Source organism: Papio anubis, chromosome 16 (genome assembly GCF_008728515.1).
Source record: "Papio anubis isolate 15944 chromosome 16, Panubis1.0, whole genome shotgun sequence".
NCBI lineage: Eukaryota > Metazoa > Chordata > Mammalia > Primates > Cercopithecidae > Papio > Papio anubis.
Window position 1 is genome coordinate 60,341,598 of NC_044991.1, and position 9,603 is coordinate 60,351,200.

Genomic DNA, 9,603 nt, shown 5'->3' on the forward strand with positions numbered 1-9,603 from the left:
AGGTAACCACAGACGACTTTTTTTTTTTTTTGTATTTTTAGTAGAGACAGAGTTTCACTATGTTGACCAGGCTGGTCTTGAGTTCCTGACCTCAAGTGATCTACCCACCTCGGCCTCCTAAAGTGCTGGGATTACAAGCATGAGCCACCACACCTGACCCTATTCCTTGCTGTTTATAGCAACTTTGTTCATAATATCCCAAAACTGGAAACAACCCAAATGCCTTTCATCGGGTGAATAAACAAACTTTAGTGCATCTATACCACAGAATACTACTTGGCAATGAAGAGGAATAGATATTGGTTTACACAACAACTTGAATAAAGTTAGGAAGAGGATCCGAATGCTAACTGCCTGCCTGAGGGATAATTTGATAGGTATCAAAGGTCAAGACATGCCATTATAAAGCAGGAAAAAGATATGAACTCTTATTTGTTTAAAGCTCAAGTTTGTGATGTAGATAAATTCTGAAAAATATAAGAGGAATAAAAACCCCACTCACTTACACATCATTCATACTTTAAATGACTCCCTTCCCAATTTCCCTGCCACTATTATTTTCAGAAGCCTCAGAGAGCTTCCTCTTTCACTATGTCAGGGTTATTCTAATTGCAACAAGGAAAGAGTGTCGGTTGGGAGCTAGCCTGTCTTGAATGCTTTGGGTGATGCTGCCGCAATCTCTTTTTTAAGAAAGAGAGAGAAAAAGAGGGAGAGGGGGAGAGAGAGAGAGACTGAGAGAGCTGGACTCCAGTTCTTCTCACCACATTATCCAGGAAAACTTAATAAAGGGTGGAAAGGCTTACTCCATCCATTTCCACTCTCCCATTTGTAAAACCAGCTGGATTACGGCAGATGAGGGTGGACCTCCAGATACTTAACACAGTGCCCTGAGTGTTGTAGTATCTTTACTGGGAACAGCCGAATGCAGCCTTAGTTACTTACTGTGGAGCTATATAATCTAGAAAATGTGTTCTTTTCAATACTCAAGGTAACAAGCTCAGAAGCGAATTGTACTCACTTCGGATAAATAACGGTACACACTCGGTCTTGCCCTTGCTCTCTCTTGTTCTTAAAACAAGTTATCCATGGCTGGACACAGTGGCTTACACCTGTAATCCCAGCACTTTGGGAGGCTGAGATGGGTTGATCGCTTTGAGCCCAGGAGTTTGAGACCAGCCTGGACAACATGATGAAACCTCGTTTCTACTAAAAGTACAAAAATTAGCTGGGCGTGGTCCCAGCTACTCAGAAAGCTGAGTAACAAGAATTGTTTGAACCCAGAAGGTGGAGTGTGTGGTGAGCTGAGATCGCACCACTGCATTCCAGCCTAGGTGACAGAGTGAGACCCGTCTCAAAAACAAAACAAAACAAAAACAAAAACAAAAACAAAAGCCATCCATTTGTAAATTGCTGATTTCTTTAGGGCATTATCTCCATAAACTTTTCATAAGCCATCAATGATTTCACCAGTCACACATCCAAGTTTCACCATAAATTTGATGTGTATTCTTGCTTCAATTTTAGCAGGATTCATGTTGCTTTGATAGGGTTTTTTTTTTTTTTCCAAAATGATGTCTTATTCTTCTTAGTGCCTCAAACCAGATCCTGTTCAACATGTTCTAACAAATTAGTTCAAGTTTATTTCAGTGCAAAATATTTGTAAATGCAGGCATAGTTTCTTCATAATATGCATTTTCCATAAACTTTTTGGAGAACTTCACAGACTAAGAGATTGATTGTAGAGATTTGACCTTACAAAGCTGTGGGAGTGGGTTAAATGGTCCTTGTTAGGCTGTTGTTTTTGCATCTGGTGCTGGAGCCTGAAGCCAGCAGGGCAGGTAGACAGGAAGGGGAGATGGATGTGAAGTGAGGAAGAACAAAGAAAAACTGAAACCTGCTTTAGGGTCTCTGCACCTCCAAGTCCACAGATGCAGGGGCGCAAGGAAGATTTCCTGCTCCTTTAGTGAACACATTTGAGAGCCTGGGCGTTTGGTAAGGCCATGGAATAGGAGCCAGAGACCGGGAGCTAGTCCAGACACTGCCCCCACTGTGTGTGACCCTGAATGCAAAGTAGCCAAGACCAGTCACAATCCCACAGCCCTCTTGAGCATGAACAGCAGCGCAACGGCGGAACTCACTGCACGACATCCTCCTCTTTGGGGCTCAGTCTTCCAAGGTAAGAAATGGGAAGCTTTTAGCTGTTGAGTCTTTGCTTCAGATGAAACTCTGTGCCCAAGAAGATCACCAGTTGACGTATGCTAAAGCTAAACTTAGCTCCCTTAGTTTCTCCCTTGTATTAGTTATCTATCACTAATACGTAACAAAGTATCCCAGAACTTCGTGACTTAAAATAACATTATCTCCCAGTTTCTGTGAGTCAGGAACATAGAAACTGCTTAGCTGGGTGGCTCTGGCTCTTGCGAGGCTGGAGTCAGGATGTTTGCCACGATCATCCAAAGGCTTGACTGGAGACTTCTCACTTCCTGGACACCAGAATCTCTGCATTGGGCTGCTTGAATGTCCTCACAACATGGCAGCTGGCTTCCTCAAAACACGTGATCCAAGAGAGAGAAAGAAGGAAGCTGCAGTACCTCTTTTTGACCTCACCTCAGAAGTCACACACCATCACTTTGTGCCATAACCTATTCACTAGAAGTGAGTAAATCCACCCCACATGCAAGGAGAGGAGAACGAGGCTCTCCCTCTTAAGGGGGAGCATCAAAGAATTGTGGATATATTACAAACAACTATACTCCCCTCCATTCTAGATGTTACCCTGGGCATTGCCTTTAGTGGCCAAAGTCCCAGGAGCAGGCTTTCTTAAATAAATGAGTCTTTCCTCCTTAGGTAAATTCTTCAATCTCCCTTGAAAGTGCAAATGGCTATAGTCCCGTGTTTTTGTTTTGTATTCTTGTTCTGATTATTCATTTAATGGTAATTTTTCCTTCCCACTTTTTTCAGACCAGATAAAAGCAGAAATACTCTAGCAGAAGTGGGGTTGAGGGGCACAGTTTCAACATCTCTGCCATCTGTCGTGTCTCCTCCAGTGTTGGCAGGCGCGAGATGACTTTAGATGGTTCCCAGATACAGCATGAAACAACCTTAAGTCACTAAGGGGAAATGTTCCTGTTCCTTTTATAATTCTTCTTTCCTTCTTCTGATTGCAACAAGGAAAGAGTGTCATTGGGAGCTAGCCTGTCTTGAATGCTTTGCGTGATGCAGCCGCAATCTCTTTCTTATGAAAGAGAGAAAGAGGGGGGAGAGAGAGAGAGAAAGAGAGAGACAGACTGAGAGAGCTGGACTCCAGTTCTTCTTCTCACCACATTGTCCAGGAAAACTTAATAACCTTTTTCTCTTCCATTTGCATCTACTTAAGCAGTTACACTGTATTTCAGGAAGTTGATAGTGAAACTTAAAATATGTAAAGTTCCCTGTTATAATAGATGTCTTTAAAAATAGGAAGACACCCAAAAGGAAAACATTAAGTAAATAAAGGTAATGGTGGCTTGTAAATGGCACAAGTCATGGAGGTGATATGTGAATGACTGAAATTCGGGGAGCTTAGGGACCATCCCCCCAATGCCTGACCAGCCTGGCTACTGGATTTCCTGAAGCCCTAGTGGGATTTCCAGGCCCCTAACTTGCGCCAGCGCTCACACTGTATGTCCTGTGGCCACTAGAGGGAGCTGTTGCACATATACATACTTCCCAGCTACCACCATGGGGATGAACACTATCTACGTAGCAGTAACTCCATTAAGGATCTCATCTAATCTTCCCAGAGATGGGGTCTCTAAGGCCCAAAGTCACAGAGCTTGTGAGCAGCAGATCCAGCATCCAAATCCCAGCAGCCAGACTCTGGAGCCCAAGCTTTTTGTCATAGGTTGAAAACTCATGAGCTCCAGCCAAATCCAATGCATTGCTATTTTTTTAGATTTTGCTTTGAACACTTGATTGTTCTCCAGTTGGATGCTAAATATAAATGCCCTCATCATATCGCCCAGCTAGCACACCAAGTTGTCTTCCATTATTAACTGTTTGCCTCCTAAAGCAGATTTTCAGATTTACCAGTAAAAATACAGGACACCCAGTGAAATTTACATTTCAAATCAATGACAAATAATTTCTAGTGTAAGTATGTCCCAAATATTCCATGGGACATACTTACACTAAAAAAAATTTCATCATTTATCTGAAATTTAAATATAACTGGGCTTTCTATATTTTACCTGGCAACCTTACTGATATGTTTTGGCTGTGTCCCTACCCAAATCTCATCTCTGTAGTTCCCATAATCCCCACAGGTCATGGGAGGCACCAGGTGGGATAACTGAATCATGGGGGCAGTTTCCCCATCCTGCTCTTGTGATAACAAGTCAGTTCTCATGAGATCTGATGGTTTTATAAGGGGCTTCCCCCTTCACTGGGCACTCATTCTCTCTCCTGCTGCCTTGTGAAGAGGTGCCGTCTGCCGTGGTTGTAAGTTTCCTGAGGCCTCCCCAGCTGTGTGGAACCGTGAGCCAATTAAACTTCTTTCTTTATAAATTACCCAGTCTTGGGTATTTCTTCATAGCAACGTGAGAGCTCACACTTACTCTAAAAACATCTTTGCATTTGAAACTCCTGCTCTGTCCCTTATTCCCCCACAGAGGGGAATATTTATAGAGAATCTACTATCTGCTAGTTTTGAGTGGGACCCAGAGAAATAAAAGGCTCTGCAGCAGCTCCAGGCTGCAGTTCAAACAGCCCTGATGCTTCAGCTATGTGGTAGTCAGGCAGACCCCCCCATGGTACTGAAACTCTCTGGGATCTATGAAGATGCCATGTGGACTTTCTGGCAAGCCCCAATAAGGGAGTCACAGACTGCTAGATTTCTGGAGCAAAGCCATGCTGTCTTCAGCAGAGAACTGTGCACCATGAGAAAAACAGCTTCTGACATGCTACGGGGCCCTGGTCGGGAAGGGGCACCTGATCACAGGGCATCAGTAACCATGAGGCCAGAACTGCCCATCAGGAACTGGTCACTGTCATCCACCAAGTCATCAGGTCAGCAGGACCAACAGCAATCCTTCATCAGGCAGAAGTGGTGTCTGATCTAGTGGGGGCTGATCCCTGGGTGCACACCCATGGTGCCATAGATGTTCCCCAGGATCAGCTGATAGAGAAGGAAAAATTCTAAGCTTGATTCATGAGTATGTCAGCTCAGTACGTTGGAAGAAGCCAAAAATGGATGATGTTTCACACCCTCAGGAGTGACCCTGAAAGGCAGCAACCTGAGGAAATCCCCCCAGGAGTAAAGCTTCAGGCTGTGCACTTGCTTATCCACTTTGACAAAAGAAACAACTGAAGGTAAGATTTATAGGCCAGGTGCGGTGGCTCACACCTATAATCCCAGCACTTTGGGAGGCCAAGGCGGGAGATCACTTGAGCCCAGGGGTTTGAGACCAACCTGGGCAACATGACAAAACCCTCTGTCTACAAAATATAAAAAATGAGCCAGGCGTGGTGGTATATGCTTGTACACCCAACTACTGGGGAGGCTGAGGTGGGAGAATCACTTGAGCCTGGGAATCTGAAGCTGTAGTGAGTCATGATTATGCCACTGCACTTCAGCCTGGGTGACAGAGAGATGCTGTCTTAAAAAAAAAAAAATGTATAGACACGTGAGCTGGGGGAAAATGATTTAATTGTTTAGTCAGGGACCTGGAAGAAACAAGATTGGAAGACTGGGGACACCAAGGCTGATCTAGTAACTGCCAGTGAGTGTGTGACCTGTCAACCACAGACAAACACTGACCTCCTGCTATGGTACCATCCATTCAAGAGCTCAACTAGCAGCCGGTGTGTGGCAAGTTGATTACAATAGACTCCTTCAGTCCTGGAAAGGGCATTGATTCACCCTGACTAGGACTGGCGTATGTTTTCAGAATGGGTTTGCCTTTCCTACCTGCTAAGCCTAAACAACCATTACTAAACAAGCACTGGCAGAATGTCTGATTCACTGACACCAGGTCCCCCATATCATCACCTTGGACCAATGGACCCATTTCAGGAAAGGCACTGTGGAGTGGGCACGTGGTCGTGAGATCCACTGGTTTGACTATGTATCAACCATCTGGAAGCTGCCAGCCTGGTAGAATGACAAGAAGGCTCTTGAAGAGGTGCCATCGTGTAGATGATACACTGCAAGGATGCAGTATGGTACTGTCTACTGCTGTGTAGAAAATTATCCCAAAGTCAGGACTCTAAGATCATAAACATTTGTTATTTAACAGTTTTTTTGAGTCAGGAATTTGGGAGCTGCTGGGCTGGGCATTCTGGCTCTGAGTCTGTTATGAGGTTGCAGTTGAGTTGTTGACTGGTGCTGCAGTTTCATCTGAAGGCTCGACTGACTGAACCTGCTTTCAAGTTTACTTTAGTGGTTGTTGGTCGTCCTCAGTTCCTCACCGGCCATTGACCAGAGGCCTCTTTCCTCACCACGTGAGCCTCTCCACAGGTGGCATTATCCTAATAGTATGGTGGCTGGCTTTCCCTAGAGTATGTGATCCAAGAGCTCAACTTATAACCTAATCTCAGAAATGACATAGCACAACTTCTGCCACATGCCATTGGTCACACAGACCACCCTGGTACAGGGTGAGAGGGGACAGCACAAGGGTGTGGACACCAGGAGGTGGAGAATTGGAGGCCAACTTGCAGGCTGGCTGCCATGGGCGTTATCCCTTAGGATCGGAAGTCAGGCCCAGCCAACAAGGAAACCCAGGAGTAGCCTCTCTCAGGAGCAGCAGATACCGAAAGTACAGAAAGGTGAGGGGGGCTGGGGAAGGCAGCGGTCCCAAATGCCACTTTCCAACGCTAAGGAAAACAGTGGAAGAGCATCTGTGATGCTCCCACCTTTCAGTGGGCGTCCTCGCTCACCCACTCCACAGGGCTGGGCTCCTAAGTGTCTTTTTCTCCCCTCCTGGGAGACTTGCTGATTCAGTGAGTAAATGTTAGCACAGGAACCCAACCTCTGTGCGTGACTTTAAGGGAGGTGCCCTGTGGTTGCCCCATGCTTCCCTCCTGGCCAGCAGGAATCAGGACAAGCAAAGAACATGACATTCACAGTCCAGGGAGGTCGCACAATTCGGAAAAGGTACAAAGAGTTTGGAGAACTCACTTCATTTGGTTTGGGAGCCTCCGCTGGTGGACACGGTAAGAGATCTTAATCTGACTCACACACTCTCAAAAAGAGAGCAAAGGCATTTCTCGATGCATCCTAGAGAGCTTGGTTGAGGGTTGCCTAGAAGTATGGGCTGCCTACCACACCATTGGTGGTGGTGAGAAAATGATTTACCTTCCTACTCTCTCTCAGTTGTTCTGAAGATATCACAGAGAAAGGCTCGGCACAGTGCTGACATGTCTTCAACGCCTCTCCAACCACTCGCTACCCTCCCCTTTAGAAAGAAAGCAGGCAACATTTGCTAGCCAGAGTTCAACAACATGTTTCCACTTGTTTTCGTTGTGACTTTGGAAAGGGCATTTCACCTCTGTGAACAACATCACTTGCCATAAACAGTCAGTGATGATGGGACTACAGTGACGATAATAAGGGCGACAAGTTTAGTGAGTACTTATGCTCTTGGGAGTAAAAGAGAACCTGGCACGTGGTAAGTAATCATTAAGCTTAATCGCCACCCTTATTATGGTCACTATAGTCCTGTCATCACTGGCTATTTATGGCAAGTGATGTTGTTTTTTTCACTTTGGGTAGCATACAGTTTTCTGTTAGAAATAGATCAAATTGGCTGGGCACAGTGGCTCACACCTGTAATCCCAGCACTTTGGGAGGCCAAGGAAGGCAGATCAGCTGAGGTCAGGAGTTGGAGACCAGCCTGATCAACAAGGAGAAACCCCGTCTCTACTAAAAATACTAAATTAGCCAGGCGTGTTGGCACATGCCTGTAATCCCAGCTACTCGGGAGGCTGAGGCAGGAGAATCGCTTGAACCTGGGAGGCAGAGTTTATGGTGAGCCAAGATCACACCACTGCACTCTAGCCTGGGCAACAAGAGCGAAACTCCATATCAAAAAAAAAAAAGAGAGAGAGAGAGAGAGAGAAAGAAAAAGAAAGAAAAAAGAAATAGATCAAATTTATTTGAGTTTGCAAAAGTGATTTCGTTTACCAAGATGCGTGCTGAGTCCATAACAACGCAGGCATTGGCAGATATGGAGAAGCTAAAGGTGGTTGTCAGGAGTAGGTGAGGACAGTATATAAATGACAGGTGCTTGGGAGACGCTGGCCGAAGGTGAAGAGCATAGGCTTTGCAGTCAGATACACCCGAGTTTACATCCTGGCTTTTTGTCACAGTAGCTCTGTGACCTTGAGCAAGTTACCAGGCCTTACTGCACCTCCATTTCCTTCTCTGTGCCATAAGGGATAACAGTGAACCTGCAGGCCTGAGCCTCAGCTAGGCCGGTAGTGAGAACTCAGAAATGGGAGGACCATTGGCCGGGCACAGTGGCTCATGCCTGTAATCCCAGCACTTTGGGATGCTGAGGCGGGTGGATCACTTGAGACCAGGAATTTGAGACCAGACTTCCCAACATGGTGAAACCTCGTTTCTAGTAAAAGTATAAAAATTAGCTGGGCATCATGGCACATGCCTGTAATCTCAGCTACTCAGGAGGCTGAGGCAGGAGAATCACTTGAACCTGGGAAGCAGAGGTTGCAGTGAGCTGAGATCACGCCACTGCACTCCAACCTGGGCAACAGAGCAAAACTCTGTCTCAAAAAAAAAAAAAAGAAAAGAAAAGGAAAAGAAAAAAGAAATAGTAGGGCTATTTATGTTCTATATTTCATAAAGCTCCCTTCCTTTCATACATTGTTGGCCCCAAAAACTGTGTTTCAAAGTCAAATGTGTGGAAGATGAACAGAGGGAGGGTCACATGGTTTGTGTGGGAGGTGGGGGGCAGGGGTGTTGGGTGTTGGTTGGGGGAGGGCATCCAGGGTGTTCCCAGGAGGCTGAACCTCTCATGAGCCTCTGATGGTGTCGTTTCAGGATCCTACACGTGTTCTTATTGTTGTTCAGCATCCTCATGACTGAGATAATTGCACACTGTGACTGTATATTTATTTGTCTGTTTCTTGCTCTCCCTCTGTCTCTGTCTCCCCAGAAGACTGTGAGCCCCAGGAGGGCAGGAGCTGGTCTATGTACTCCCTGCTATATCCAAGGCACCCAACTCTGTGTCCACGCAGAGGGTATGTAATGTGCGTTTGTTGACTGACTGACTGACTGACCTGCTAGCTGACTGCATCTCTCTGATACACCAGTCTTGAATTACTAAAGAAAATGAGAGGGTTGGGAGAGAAATACTGGGGGACTGACCCCTGAAATCATACAAGCCCCGCAACATAGCAAGGTCTCAGGCTCTAGCCTGAGCTCCAGCCTCCCTGGCCCTGCTCTGGGCTGCTAGTGGAACCTCTCCCGCCCTCCTGACCTGGAGAGACTGGAGATGGGGTGGGGGTGGGGGCTGCCCCAAGAATCCATCTCCAAGGATGGCCATCTGAGGGGAGATGAGGCTAAACCTCCGAGCACCCCAAACTGAGGCTCCCAACTTGAGG